Source organism: Asterias rubens, chromosome 17, assembly GCF_902459465.1.
Source record: "Asterias rubens chromosome 17, eAstRub1.3, whole genome shotgun sequence".
Taxonomy (NCBI): domain Eukaryota; kingdom Metazoa; phylum Echinodermata; class Asteroidea; order Forcipulatida; family Asteriidae; genus Asterias; species Asterias rubens.
Window position 1 is genome coordinate 5,753,665 of NC_047078.1, and position 15,570 is coordinate 5,769,234.

General features: G+C 35.9%; 1 long non-coding RNA gene across 5 annotated transcripts; it reads right to left on the bottom strand.

Annotated features, from left to right (window-relative positions):
• Positions 1–5,074: 5,074 nt before the first annotated feature.
• Positions 5,075–14,684, bottom strand: LOC117301852. 5 transcript variants are annotated; one of them, XR_004520361.1, is made up of 6 exons: positions 13,286–14,684; positions 8,778–8,856; positions 8,067–8,136; positions 7,262–7,373; positions 6,470–6,581; positions 5,075–5,917 (listed from the first exon to the last, which is right to left on the bottom strand). It is a non-coding gene; the product is annotated as an uncharacterized LOC117301852 (long non-coding RNA). The 5 variants fall into 5 exon arrangements; XR_004520360.1 differs by having other exon boundaries at positions 8,067–8,156; positions 13,318–14,683; XR_004520357.1 differs by having other exon boundaries at positions 8,067–8,156; positions 13,286–14,683.
• Positions 14,685–15,570: the final 886 nt, after the last annotated feature.

The window sequence follows — 15,570 nt, forward strand, 5'->3', positions numbered from 1 at the left end:
AAGAAAAAATATGATAAGTTCACAAGGATTAGCTTATGAACAATTTCTGGAAAAAATATGAAAGGTTCACAAGGCTATAGCCTTGTAAACAATTTAAAGAAAAATATGAAAGTTCAACTAAGCCTTATGAACAATTTCAAGAAAATATGACAAGTTCACAAGGCTATAGCCTTACGAACAATTTCAAGAAAAATATCATAAGTTCACAAGGCTATAGCCTTATGAACAATTTCAAGAATTTTCAATTTCAAGAAAAATATGATAAGTTCTTATGAACATTTTCTGGGAAAATATGAAAAGTTCACAAGGCTATAGCCTTGTAAACAATTTAAAGAAAAATATGATTAGTTCACAAGGCTATAGCCTTAAGAACATTTTCTGGGAAAATATGATAAGTTCACAAGGCTATAGCCTTGTGAACAATTTCAAGAAAAATATGAAAAGTTCACAAGGCCTTATGAACAATTTCAAGAAAAATATGATAAGTTCACAAGGCTATTATAGCCTTGTAAACAATTTAAAGAAAAATATGATAAGTTCACAAGGCTATAGCCTTAAGAACATTTTCTGGGAAAATATGAAAAGTTCACAAGGCTATATAGCCTTATGAACAATTTCAAGAAAAATATGATAAGTTCACAAGGCCTTATGAACAATTTCAAGAAAAATATGATAAGTTCACAAGGCCTTATGAACAATTTCAAGAAAAATATGATAAGTTCACAAGGCTATTATAGCCTTATGAACAATTTCAAGAAAAATATGATAAGTTCACAAGGCTATAGCCTTATGAACATTTTCTGGAAAAATATGAAAGGTTCACAAGGCTATAGCCTTGTGAACAATTTAAAGAAAAATATGATAAGTTCACAAGGCTATATATAGCCTTAAGAACATTTTCTGGGAAAATATGATAAGTTCACAAGGCTATTATAGCCTTGTAAACAATTTAAAGAAAAAAATGATAAGTTCACAAGGCTATAAGCCTTGTGAACAATTTCAAGAAAAATATGAAAAGTTCACAAGGCTATAGCCTTGTGAACAATTTAAAGAAAAATATGATAACCCTTGTGAACAATTTAAAGAAAAATATGATAAGTTCACAAGGCTATAGCCTTATGAACATTTTCTGGGAAAATATGAAAAGTTCACAAGGCTATATAGCCTTATGAACAATTTCAAGAAAAACATGATAAGTTCACAAGGATATATAGCCTTATAAACAATCTCAAGAAAAATATGATAACTTCACAAGGCTATTATAGCCTTATGAACAATTTCAAGAAAAATATGATAAGTTCACAAGGCTATAGCCTTGTGAACAATTTAAAGAAAAATATGATAAGTTCACAAGGCTATATATAGCCTTAAGAACATTTTCTGGGAAAATATGATAAGTTCACAAGGCTATTATAGCCTTGTAAACAATTTAAAGAAAAATATGATAAGTTCACAAGGCTATAGCCTTAAGAACAATTTCAAGAAAAATATGAAAAGTTCACAAGGCCTTATGAACAATTTCAAGAAAAATATGATAAGTTCACAAGGCTATAAGCCTTATGAACAATTTCAAGAATTTCAATTTCAAGAAAAATATGATAAGTTCTTATGAACATTTTCTGGGAAAATATGAAAAGTTCACAAGGCTATTATAGCCTTATGAACAATTTCAAGAAAAATATGATAAGTTCACAAGGCTATAGCCTTATGAACATTTTCTGGAAAAATATGAAAGGTTCACAAGAACATTTTCTGGAAAATGAAAAGTTCACAAGTCCTTGTGAACATTTCTATAAATTTGATAAGTTCACAATGCTATATATATAGCCTAGTTTACCAATAGTGTCCAGTGCCTCTAAGGCTCCTTCCCTGTAGGTGTTTGTCAAGACCACGAACATCGATGTAATTCACCGTGAGGTTCACTTAGATCACCATCATGCACCAGAAAACTGCAGGGCAAAGAAACAAGGAAAAATGGTTTAACAATTTTTGAAGACATTTCAGTTTTTGGGAAGCAAAATGATAAGTAAAAATTTTCTGTAAAAATATGATAAGTTTACAAGGTGAAAATGTTCAAGAAAAATGTGATAAGTTCACATGTGTGAACATTTTCTGTAAAAATATGATAAGTTCACAAGAATATACGGCTATAAGGCCTGGTAAACATTTTCAAGAAAATTATGAAAGTTCACAAGGCTATATAACCCTTGTGAACATTTCCATATAGCCTTGTGAACATTTTCATGAACAATTTGATAAGTTCACAAGGCTAAAAATAAAAAGGCTTGTGAACATTCCATACATTCCAGCATGAAAAAGTTCACTTGCTTTTTGGCTAAAATTGGATTTTTGTCTAAATTTGGCTAAAATCTGATAAAATCACTAGGGGTGAGCCTTGCAGTTCTGTATGAATAAATTCGGCTTAAATCTGATAAAATCACTAGGGGTGAGCCTTGCAGTTCTGTATGAATAAATTTGGCTTTTAAATCTGACAAAATTGAAAAATGTTTCTGGATTTGCCCCTTCTCAATAAAACACCAGGTCAACTGAAATAAAAATGCATGAGTATCCTATTTAATTATATTTCCTAGTGACTGTTGTTGAAGATACATGTACATAATTGTAAATGTCAATGTTTAACATCAGTACTATAGTTTCTATGTTCTGAGCATCCCAGATAATTTTACATTTCCATTTAGGGAAGAATTACACATCCCTTTCTCCCTCTCTCTAGTCGACTGAGGTCGGAATCAACTTACTTAATGTATATTCTCAAAAACACAGCCAATACTTAGGTAACTTGTGTTTACGTTTCGAGTGGTATCACTATAGCTGTAGCAGTATGCCATGTCTAGTGTTTACTTCCCATAATGCATTGTATCACATAACATGGCCGCCCGCATGTAACAGTCGATTCTCATTTTCTGGAATAAAGCTTGACTTATAACCCATAACATACGAAGTTGTATCTTCTTACACTTGTTATTCTCAGAATGACGAGTGATGAATAATTGTGATACAAAATTTACGTAAGTATTGGCCGTGTTTCGTAGAACTTTTTTCATGAGGTCGGAATCATGTTGAGGCTCGCCCATCCCAGTCTATCTCTCATTAGGTTGGGAAGATCAGCTGGAAGCACCCCGATGTCCCTCGCAACTACATCTGTATAGCTGAGCTTATGTCTTCTCCTGTTTCTCCTTCCATGTTTTGGTGACCTGGGCCCAATTTCATAGAGCTGCTAAAGCACACAAATTTGCTTAGCATGACATTTCTTCCTTGATAAAAAACAGGATTACCAACAAAAATTTCCGTTTGTTGCATATTGCTTGTTACTGGTATTCAGCTGTCATGTGCTTATCCTGAAAATCAAGTGGAAATTTGGTTGGTTTTTATCCTGTTTTTATCAAGATAGAAATTTCATGCTAAGCAAATTTTTGTGATTAGCAGCTCTGAAATTGGGTCCTGGTGATAAGCTGAGAGACAGGTTCTAATAAATGTAACAAGCGACAAGTCATTCATCTTGAAAAAAAACTTCATTTAATATTTCCTCTTACTAATAAATTATATACTACATATCAATTATGTTTGTGTTGAAGAGGGGGTTTAGCTTTGGTAATTACTCCAACAATTAAAGGCCATAAAAAACTTAATTGACTGCTGATTGCAGGATGGGTGTAAATAAACCACAAGAAAACCCTCCAATAGAACTTTATTTTGGTCATGATGTTCCCTTTTTCCAATAACAGTAAAATGATTGCTAACATTCATTGCGCATGGCACCAGACTATTATTTCGTTCAGCCTCAGTTTGGTTACAATGAGTTGGAATGGAGAAAAATCAAGATGACCACACCGTGATAAATGTCTTTCGGGAAAACTTTGTGAAATTGCCATCCAGCTCCAAATTCCATGCCATTTGATTTCGAGACCTCAAGTTTAGAATTTGAGGTCTTGAAATCAAGCATCTGATAGCACACAACAACAAGGGTGTTTTTTTCTTTCATAGTTGTCTCGTATTTCCGACGACCAATTGAGCTCAAACTTTCACAGGTTTGTTATTTCATGCATATATTGAGATACACCAAGTGAGAAGACTGGTCTTACCAATATTGTCCACCGTCTTTAACAAGTTTAACAAGACTGTGCAAGTCTCACAAGTAATAGGGACCTATTGGTACCACACGCATAGCACATGAAGAAAACAAAACAAGTTTGTACAATTTTGGTCCCAATTTTAAAATCAGTGTGAGACTTGCATTGCAGAAATGCATAATATCAAACAAGTATAATTATAGAGCACATGAGGTATAAGTCTTGGTGCAAGATGTTTTGACAAGTTTCTGTTAGCGACTCGTAATGCATACGCGTCGCAACAATTTCACCATTTCATTCTCTTGATGTAAAAGAGTGAAAAAACACTCGTTTTGTCCGCCATATCACTCTTGCAAAGAGCCATAATGGCAAACAACTCTTATGAGTGAAAAACAGGTACTTTCAACTCCATTTAGAGTGAAGTTTGTTCCAATTTCACTCAGAAAGAGTGATACCGAGTGACTTTCACTCTCAAAAGATGGAAAATGCCACCACTCGGACAAGAGAGTGAAATTTTCACTCTTTTACATTAAGAGAGTCAAGCATAAGCCCCGAACCAGCCTCTCTTGCACCAAGACTACTCAGATATTACAGACAAAGTACTTAGCACTAAATAATAGCATCCTCCCCACCCCTCCACCTGACTACTTTCTGAAAGGCAGTGGACACTATTGGTACTTACTCAAAATAATTATTCGCATGAAACCTTACTTAGTAATGAGTAATGGAGAGCTGTTGATAGTATAAAACATTGTGAGAAACAGCTCCCTCTGAAGTAACATAGTTTTCGGGAAAAAAAGTAATTTTCCACGAGTTTGATTTTGAGACCTCAGAGCTAGATTCTGAGGTCCCAAAATCAAGCATCTGATCGGAAAGCACACAACTTCGTGTGACAAGGGTGTTTTTTCGTCACTTATTATCTCGCAACTACGTCCAATATCGAGTTCAAATTTTCACAATTTTTTTTTTAGGATGCATATGTTGAGAGGCACCAAGAAGACTGGATTACCAATAGTGTCCAGTGTCTTTAAATAAATCTTAAAAAACTACAAATTACATTCAGACAAAACTAATCATAGATCATCCAGACTTTTATCTTGATTTATATGACCATCTAGTTCCTAGTTTATTATCAAATGTCTAATTCTCATTCAGATCATTCAGATTGAGGGGCCAGACTATTTTTTTTCCTAGCCTCGGTTTGGCTATAGTTATATAAATTGGGTAACAAGATGGTAACAACTTGATAAATATCTAGCTCCCTTTTCCAAACCTCGGCTTCGGCTTTGGGTTTGGCTTGAGGCTCCGTTCTCTTGTCTGAAGCCCTGAGGCGCAGTTACACAAAGCATGCGCAATTGTCAAATCAACCGACGGAGCCAAGCTATATAGCCTGAGCCGAATCCAAAGTCGAAGCCGTCTTTTCAACAAGGGCCTATGGGTCTACACGGCTGTGTCGGAATTGGCGGCTACAGCTATGGCTCTGGCTAGATTTTGGTATTATCATTCATTGAAGTATAGGACTCACAGCCAAAATCGTTGGCCGCCAATTCAGATACAGCCCAAGGTGCAGGCCCAGTTTCATAAAGCTGTTAGCAGAAAATACTAATTGGCGACGAATTTCTATGCTTAGCAAAAATTGAGAGGGGTTGCCATTTCCGGATAAAGAGCGCCCTTGTGATCCAGATGATGGTTGATCGACATCTTGATTAGACTTGCTCCAGTCAGTCCTTAGCTCTTGTCCTCTTGATCCTCAATCCAGCCAGAGTCTTCCGTGCATCTCTGTTGTCATCTCAGGCTGATGTCATCTTCCAAGACTCGCGTCCAATCTGCTGATGGAAACAACGGACCTGTTTATTGTTTGATCACTTTCATTAAGTAGGATTTGAATCTTTGCATGGTGTGGGTTGAGGTGAGGTTTGCGGTAGCATCGCGTGTAAATCTCATTTGAGTGGTTCCGGGAAAGAACGGGTGGATTGTCAACCACCAAAGATTTTCAGAACCAAGACTACTTTCACTGGGCACCTTCTGTAATTGTCAGTGAACAGTCTTCTCACTTGGTGTATCTCAACATATGCATAAAATAACAAACCTGTGAAAATTTGAGCTCAATAGTCATCGAAGTTGCGAGATAATAATTGGAGAGATGTCACACAAAGTTGTGTGCTTTCAGTTGCTTGATTTCGGGACCTCAAAATCTAATTCTGAGGTCTCCAATCCAAATTCAAATAATATTTCAGTGAAAAATTACTTCTTTCTTGAAAAGTACGTTACTTCAGAGGAAGCCCACAACGTTTCTCACAAGGTTTTATATTATCAACAGCTCTCCTATGCTTGTTACCAAGTAAGGTTTCCTGCTAACAATTGTTTTGAGTACTTACCAATAGTGTCCAGTGCCTCTAAGGCTCCTTCCCTGTAGGTGTTTGTCAAGACCACGAACATCAATGTAATTCACCGTCAGGTTCACTTAGATCACCATCATGCACCAGAAAACTGCAGGGCAAAGAAACAAAGTAAAAATGGTTATTAATTTGTGTAGACTAATTTTCAGATTTTGGAAAGCATTTTGGGAACTAATAAAAATTCCATACAAAACTTTCTAGCAAGAATCCCAGATGAAGTTAAATTAGCCGAGTTGCTCCTGTGAACAATTTCAGTCCAATAACAGGATTTCCCTTTTGGAATATTTCTTTTTTAATGATAGTTCCAATCGTTTGTACCAATAAAATATCCAAGCAGCTTAGGCCGACAGACAGTTCAGGAAACCTCTCATTTTTTGGTTTATTTCCTCTCAAACTTTGCCTTCTAACTTTAAAGACACTGGACACTATTGGTAATTGTCAAAGACCAGTATTCTCACTTGGTGTACTGTTTCTCAACATAACCACAAAGTAAAAAACAATGTGAACATTGGAATTCAATTGGTCGTGAAATTTGCAAGATAATAATGGAAGAAAAAACACTGATGTCACACAAAGTCATGTGCTTTCAGATGCTTGATTTCGGGAACTCAAAATCTAATTCCGAGGTCTCGAAATCAAATTCAAATATTTTAGAGGAAAATTAGGTCACTTCAGAGGGAGCCGTTTCTCAAAATGTTTGATACTATCAACAGCTCTCCATTGCTTGTTACTAAGTAAGTTTTTATGAGAACAATATTTTTGAGTAATTACCAATAGTGTCCAGTGCCTTTAAGGCTCCTTCGCTGTAGGTGTTTGTCAAGAAAACGAACATCAATGTAATTCACAGTCAAGTTCACTTAGATCACCATCATGCACCAGAAAACTGCAGGGCAAAGAAACAAGGTAAAAATGGTTTAACAATTTTTGCAGAATAATTCTCAGATTTTGGGAAACATTTTCAAAACAATAAAAATTCCAAAATTGTTTTTCTTTCTAGCAAGCATCCCAAATGAAGTGAAATTAGCTTAGTTGCCCCCGTGAAAAATTTCAGTCCAATAACAAGATTTTCCTTTTTGAATATTTATTTTTCAATGATGATTACCTCCAATCGTTTGTACCAATAAAATATCCAAGCAGCTTTGGCGGACAGACAGTTCAGGAAACCTCTTATGTTTTGGTTCATTTCCTCTCAAACTTTGCCTTCTAACTTTAAAGACACTGGACATTATTGGTATAAAGCATAAAGTAAAAAAATTTGAATTTAAATGGTCGTTAAATTTGCAGTATAATAATGAAAAAAACCCACCCTTGTCACATAAAGTTGTGTGCTTTCAGATGCTTGATTTCGGGACCTCAAAATCTAATTCTGAGGTCTCGAAATCATTTTCAAATTTATTTCAGTGGAAAATTACTTCTTTCTCGAAAACTATGTAATACTTCAGAGGGAGGGTTTTCTTACAATGTTTGTTTACTATCAACAGCTCTTCATTGCTCGTTATCAAGTAAATTTATATGCTAACAATTATTTTAGTAACGACCAATAATCTCCAGTGCCTTTAAAACTTAAAAACATTACCAAATTCCTTGACAGGCCTGAAGTCCAAAACTGCCAGGCTGCATCAATGAGTATCACCTCTGGTATCAGTCTGTACAAAATGAAGAAGTTCTGAAGACAGTAACAAGACAAGTTTATAGTTACAAATCATTTTTACCAGCTAAGTTAAACTCAGTCTCATTGCTGTTGTAAGAACTTTCAGTCCAATGCCTGTGAGATACATTTGTGACTAAACTTTCCAGTTGTTTGCGTCAGTTTTTTCCAAAGCAGCTTTGTAGAATAACTTCCAGTTAAAGAAAAAATTTCGGACTGCTCAAATTCACTCCAAACTTTTCAAACAACAAACTAACATCTTTAAGAAATTACATCAGCTAGGTTCTTCTTTTGAAAATTATTTCTTGTCCATTTGTGTGGGAGATTTACATGTTAAAATTACATCATCCCATTGTGAGTACTGTATAAAACATCCAAGCAGATCTGGTGAGAGATTTGTACAAATTTGTAAAAACTCTTTTGGTAGTTGAATTCTAATCAAACTTTATCTTGTAACATAGGCCCTTTTTGAAACCATGACCTTGGCTTTGGATTTGGCTTCAGGCTCCGTCCTCTCATCTGAAGCCCTTGGCACATACGCAAAGCTAGCGCAAAATTGTCAAAACAACTGCGGGCCAAGCTAGCCTGATCCAAATCCAAAGCCGAGGTTTCGGAAAAGGTCATAAATTGATACATTACCCAAATTCTTGCTATGCATGAAGTTCAAACTGCCAGTGACAGGCTGCATCAATTAAGAGTAGGTCATCATCTCTGGTATCTGTGAAAATAAAGAAATTCTGAAGACAAGTAAAAAATAAAGTTGAACTCAGATCTACTGTAAAGATTTTCAGGTCAATACCTTTGAGAGACTTTGCAACACTAGGCGGCAGCAGACTTACCAGATTAATTTCCATTGTAGTTCTGAGCATGCGCACATTATTGAGAACTATGGATTTTACTTGGTAAGTCTGCTGCCACCAGGCATCCCGAAAGTCCCACACTTTTTGTATTGTTAAAAATCCTAACAACTTGTCATGAGAGAGAGAGAGAGAGGGAGAGAGTTGGTAGAATAGTTTTAATATTTTTGGAGTTTGAAAGCCATCAAAATTTGTCTAATCACAATTACCTTTAGGAAGTTAGTGAAATCAGTTTAGTTAGTCCTTTGAAAATTTTGAGTCAAATGTGTGGAAGATTTTAACAAAATGTATGACTTTTCTAATTATTTTAACGGGTACTACCGGTAAGGGACAGTGTGTAAAAGCTCTCCTTTGGTATTTCATTTCCAGTCAAAAGTTACTTTTTAACATAAATGGATATATTACCAAGTTTCTTGCCCTTCCTGCGGGGGGGGGGGGGGGGGGGGGGAGTTCAAACTGCCATCTACTCAATATTGCCAGTGGGCACACAATGACTTTAAGACGTCTAAAAGACGTCGTGTGCCCATGAGTGCAATCTGCAAGAAAACAAACAAAATATAGTGTTATTGACATAAAGGAAAATTATGACGACTAGTTGGAATAAAAAAGTTGGTTATTGGCTGCAAAGGGAAACGTTGGTTATTGGTTGCGAAGGGAAACTTTGGTTATTGGCTGTGAGGGAAAACGTTGGTTATTGGCTGTGAAGGGAAACGTTGGTTATTGGCTGTGAAGGGAAACGTTGGTTATTGGCTGTGAAGGGAAACATTGGTTATTGGCCGTGAAGGGAAACTTTGGTTATTGGCCGTGAAGGAAAACGTTGGTTATTGGTTGCGAAGGGAAACGTTGGTTATTGGTTGCGAAGGGAAATGTTGGTTATTGGTTGCGAAGGGAAACGTTGGTTATTGGTTGCGAAGAAAAAACATTGGTTATTGACCGCGAAGGAAAACGTTGGTTAGTGGCTGCAAAGGGAATTGGAAACGTTGGTTATTGGCTGTGAAGGGGAACTTTAGTTTTGGTTGGGAAGGGAAATGTTAGTTATTGGCTGTGAAGGAAAACTTTGGTTATTGGCTGTGAATGGAAACGTTGGTTATTGGTTGAGAAGGAAAACGTTGGTTATTGGTTGGGAAAGAAAACCCTGGTTATTGGTTGCGAAGGGAGATGTTGGTTATTGGTTGAAAAGGAAAACGTTGGTTATTGGTTGGGAAGGAAAACGTTGGTTATTGGCTGTGAAGGGAAATGTTGGTTATTGGTTGAGAAGGAAAACGTTGGTTATTGGTTGGGAAGGAAAACGTTGGTTATTGGCTGTGAAAGAAAACGTTGGTTATTGGTTGCGAAGGGAAATGTTGGTTATTGGTTGAGAAGGAAAACGTTGGTTATTGGTTGGGAAAGAAAACGTTGGTTATTGGCTGTGAAGGGAAATGTTGGTTATTGGTCGAGAAGGAAAACGTTGGTTATTGGTTGCGAAGGGAAATGTTGGTTATTGGTTGAGAAGGAAAACGTTGGTTATTGGTTGGGAAGGAAAACGTTGGTTATTGGCTGTGAAGGATAACGTTGGTTATTGGTTGGGAAGGAAAACGTTGGTTATTGGTTGGGAAGGGAAACGTTGATTGGTTGCGAAGGGAAATGTTGGTTATTGGTTGAGAAGGAAAACGTTGGTTATTGGTTGGGAAAGAAAACGTTGGTTATTGGTTGCGAAGGGAAATGTTGGTTATTGGTCGAGAAGGAAAACGTTGGTTATTGGTTGGTTAGGAAAACGTTGGTTATTGGCTGTGAAAGAAAACGTTGGTTATTGCTTGCGAAGGGAAATGTTGGTTATTGGTTGAGAAGGAAAACGTTGGTTATTGGTTGGGAAAGAAAACGTTGGTTATTGGTTGGGAAAGAAAACGTTGGTTATTGGTTGAGAAGGAAAACATTGGTTATTGGTTGAGAAGGAAAACGTTGGTTATTGGTTGGGAAGGTAAAGTTCTAGGCCTATTCATGTCCTGTTCTACTTTTTTGTTTAATGTCTTCTTGAACGCTTTGCCCGCCTGCCGTACAAATAACTTGTTTTGGGTTGTAGCTACGCCGACTTTTTTATCACAATCAATCAATAAAATTTATTCGTCAGAAATTTTAAACGATTAATTTAACATAACTAAACTAATCATTTATATATTCCTAACTGAAATAAATCATTGATTGATTAGTGCTCATTACAAATTTTCCATGTTGACATGGTCCAATACTAATTACTATTGTGGAGCAATTTAAAGGGAGAATCATTTGCAAATGTTCCAGGTTGACATGGTTCATTACTAATGACTATTGTAGAACAATGTAAGAGGAGAATCATTTTGTTTGTGCCATGTTAAACTTGAACAAAGTGATACAGTAAAACTTGAGTCAGTTTGTGAATCATGCACTGATTTTTCATTTCCAATTTTTGTTTAGCCTTTCTGGGCCAATTTGAGTACTTTTGAGAATTTTTTTTATTTTTTACTTTTAACAATTACTAAGAAGACAAAAGGGTCTCTAAGTGAACTTGTTTATGCTAAATATTAGCAAGTTAATCATGGCAATGTAAAATGACAACTTAATAAGGTCATCAGTTTCTTCCAAACCAAGAAAAAATTCCAAGAGAAAAAAAAGCATCACTCTGGCCACGACCAAAATGCCCTGTCATCAAGAAACTCTCTCAGAAAGAAACCCGGATGGCATCCCATTGACAATATTAGTAGACAACATCAACAAGTACTGAGGCGAATTATAACAGAACCCTGCTTGTTATTGAGATCTGAGGTTAAACTTTTGCTTACAAGTTCTAGGCCTATTCATTTCCTATTCTATTCTAACCGACTTACCATTATACATACCAAAATCACCTTTTACTTCAGGGGGTGTCTTCTTTGTTCCTCTTTTTGTCTTGCTCCTTTCTTTTTATTTTTGCTCATTGCGCACTTCCTGTTGAATAAAACCCTAAAAACTGAGTTTGTGTTGTGTTATGATGCGCACTTTGTCTGTCAATTTGTTTTAAATTGATGTAATTTACTCATCAGAAATATCAACGATTAATTTAGCTCATCTAAATTAAACACTTTAATATTCCTTACTGAATTTAATCTCATCAACTAAGAAGTGCTTGTTGCATAATTTCAATCTTATTTTGTTTTACACTAATTAGGAGTCGCATAAAGGAGAGATGGATTCTGTTTTGCAGAGTAGAATTGAATCTCCGCCCCCCCCCTCCCCCAACCACCCAATTTTATTTATTTACAAACAAAAAAGATGATAAAATTATTCATCAGAAATATTAAATGTTAAATTAAATTTAACCATTTTAATATTGCCAACTGAACAAATTTCCATCTTGAAGGGAAAAAAGCGGATAATTTTTTTAAATTACACAAACCTTAAATGATATGGTTCATCGCTAATGCAGGCCTATGTATACATATACTTTTTTTGTTTAAGAAATAATTCACAAACTTAGTCAGGTTTTTCATGCTCTTTATTGGGCTTCCCCCTCCCACCACACAATTTTATTTATTTACATACAAAACAGATGATAACATTATTCATCAGAAATAGTAAATGTTAAATTAAATTTAACCATTTTAATATTGCCAACTGAACAAATTTCCATCTTGAAGGGAAAAAAGCAGATAATTATTTTCAATTACACAAACCTTAAATTATATGGTTCATCGCTAATGCAGGCCTATGTATATACTTAAAGAAATAATTCACAAACTTACTCAGGTTTTTCATGCTCTTTATTGGGCTTGGTTTTATAGGGTTTTGACCTTTTACTTTGAGAACAGAAAACACTTATCAGTAAACATTAATAACAATATTGTCACAATTGAGTCTTTCTATAAGGAAAAACTGTGAGATGTTTGTATTTGAACACAAGTTTGTTGTTTCTAGAGAAACCCTTAAATGATTTTCTTATTGTCCTTAATTTTATATAGAGAACTAAAGTGATTTTTGTTATTTTTCATATAGTGCAAAATGATCTCTATCTGTAAAAAATTCTGACCAATTAATTAATTAATTTTGACAAAGTGTAGATTTAAAATGACAACAACAGATGCTCATCCGCTTCTTCCAAACTGGGAAATCTTCCAAGAGAAACTATTTTACTTCAATGCATCACTCTGGCCACGACCAAAATGCCCCGACAACCAAGAAAATCCTCAGAGAAAAATAGTGGATGACATCACCAATGACCAAATTTGTAGACAAAATCAACAAGTACGAGAAAAGTTACCTGCTACTTATTGGGAAAGAACGGGTTAGATTTTCGCTTACCACTTAACGTCATCTTAATGATCTTGTCTTACCACTTGGTCGACTTGCTTGTAGCCACACCCGTATCACACAATCCACAGATAAAAGTTTGAGAGTTCTGACAACAGTCAGCAAAAATGTGTTCAGTTTTGAAACACAAAAACCAAAAGTCTCTTTTAAAGTTATTGTCTTGTCACTTGGACGACTTGTAGATTGTGTGGTATGGGTATACCACACAATCCACATATAAAAGTTTTAAGTTCTGACAACAGTCAGCAAAAATTCCAAAATCAGTTTTGAAACACAAAACCAAAAGTCACTTTATAAGTTATTGCCTTTTCACTTGGACGACTTGTAGCCACGCCCATACCACACAATCCACAGATAAAAGTTTTAGAGTTCTGACAACAGTCAGCAAAAATGTATTTGGTTTTGAAACACAAAACCAAAGGTCATTTTTAAAGTCATGAAAGTTCTTGTCTTTTCACTTGGACGACTTGTAGCTACACCCATACCACACAATCCACAGATAAAAGTTTTAGAGTTCTGACAACAGTCAGCAAAAATGTATTTGGTTTTGAAACACAAAACCAAAGGTCATTTTTAAAGTCATGAAAGTTCTTGTCTTTTCACTTGGACGACTTGTAGCCACACCCATACCACACAATCCACAGATAAAAGTTTTAAAGTTCTGACAACAGCCAGCAAAAATAAGTGTCAAAAATAAACAGTTCTCAAATTCAGTACATCAAGTCCTCTTTTCAATGTAATTCAGTTCCAATAGAGCTTCTCTCACCAACCTTGACGGAGCTCGCAAGCAAAAAGCGAAAGTTCAACAGGAGAATGGGTCGATTTAAATGTTCAATTCCTCTTACAGTTCTGGTTGTTTTCAGAAGATTGTTCAAACTCCTGGACCTCTCAAGCTCTACTCGCAAGCTCAACATCAAAGTTGGTCTCTGCCACCAGCGTGTTGGTTGTGTACGCCGCCGGCGACAATGTTCTGTCCAACTTGGAGGAATTCTCTGCCCAGCGAAAACTCCGAGGGAAAAACTCCGAGGGAGTTCTCAAGCCGGGCTGTAAACTCGACTGCAAAATTAGACCACTGTGAGATGTGCTCATAAAAAAAGGCTTGGGTGAAATACTTGACCAAAAGTCCTCATGTCAAAAGTCACTTTCTTCTTTGCAAATTTAAGTACATTTTTACCTACAGAATGTCGTAGTGTTGTTCTCAGTACTACAATTTGACTGATACATTTTGTTTCACATTACAAAGAGTGAAATTTGTATGATAAAGTTCAACCGAAACGCGAAGTCCAAAATACAGCCAAGTGAAGAGTAGCCATGTTGTCCGCCGCCGCCCCGCATGTGTAGAACTAAAACCATGCGGTCTTGCTGCGTCCTTTTCTGTGCTAAAAGCGCAAAGACGATAATTCTGCATATCAATGCCGATTTGGCATGCATTATACTGATTTGGCTTGGTAACAATCTTGTCCAATAACATTGTGCGGATCTGGGCCGATAACAATGTGTGGAATTTCTTGAACGGGAAGAAATCTCAACCCGAAGGAATAATGGACCCGCCCTGGGGCAGCTGTTTATAAATCACTGAATACAATTTGTGAATACTGCTCTAAAATGAGGGAGGTTCGATTCTCATCCACGGGGGCCTTACAGTTTTTCCTCTCCACGTTGAGGCTCAAAGTTTGTGTTTGATGTCAGTGTTGGGATAAAATAAAATAAATAATAGAAATCTCAACCCAAATGAATAATGGACCCGCCCTGCTGTCTTACAAGGGCAGCTGTTTATATATCACTGAATACAATTGTGAAAACTGCTCTAAATGAGGGAGGTTCGAGTCTCACCACGGGGGCCTTGCAGTTTTTCGTCTCCGCGTTAGGCTCAAAATTGTTGTTTTTTCATAGTTGGGATTAAATTAAATAAACAATATAAATCTCAAAGCTGACTATTGTGAGCACTCTGGGCCTTTCTTTGATAATTAAATTTAAAACTCCTAAAATTCGTCGACCTTTATCATCTTAACTTAGGAAAGTTTATGTATAAATATATGAATAATCTTTTACCTGCTTGTTTCAACTCCAGATTTACACTAACCTCAAACATCCACTCTTAATGATACCCGCAGCACTGCTATGTGACAATCTGTGTATTTTAACTTTCGTAGAACCTCATTTTCTTGAAAAATTGATGAGTTCACAAGGCTAATTGTGAACATTTACAAGAAAAATTTGATAAGTTCACAAGGCTATTTTTTATTCTAGCCTTGTGAAAATTTTAAGCTCACAAG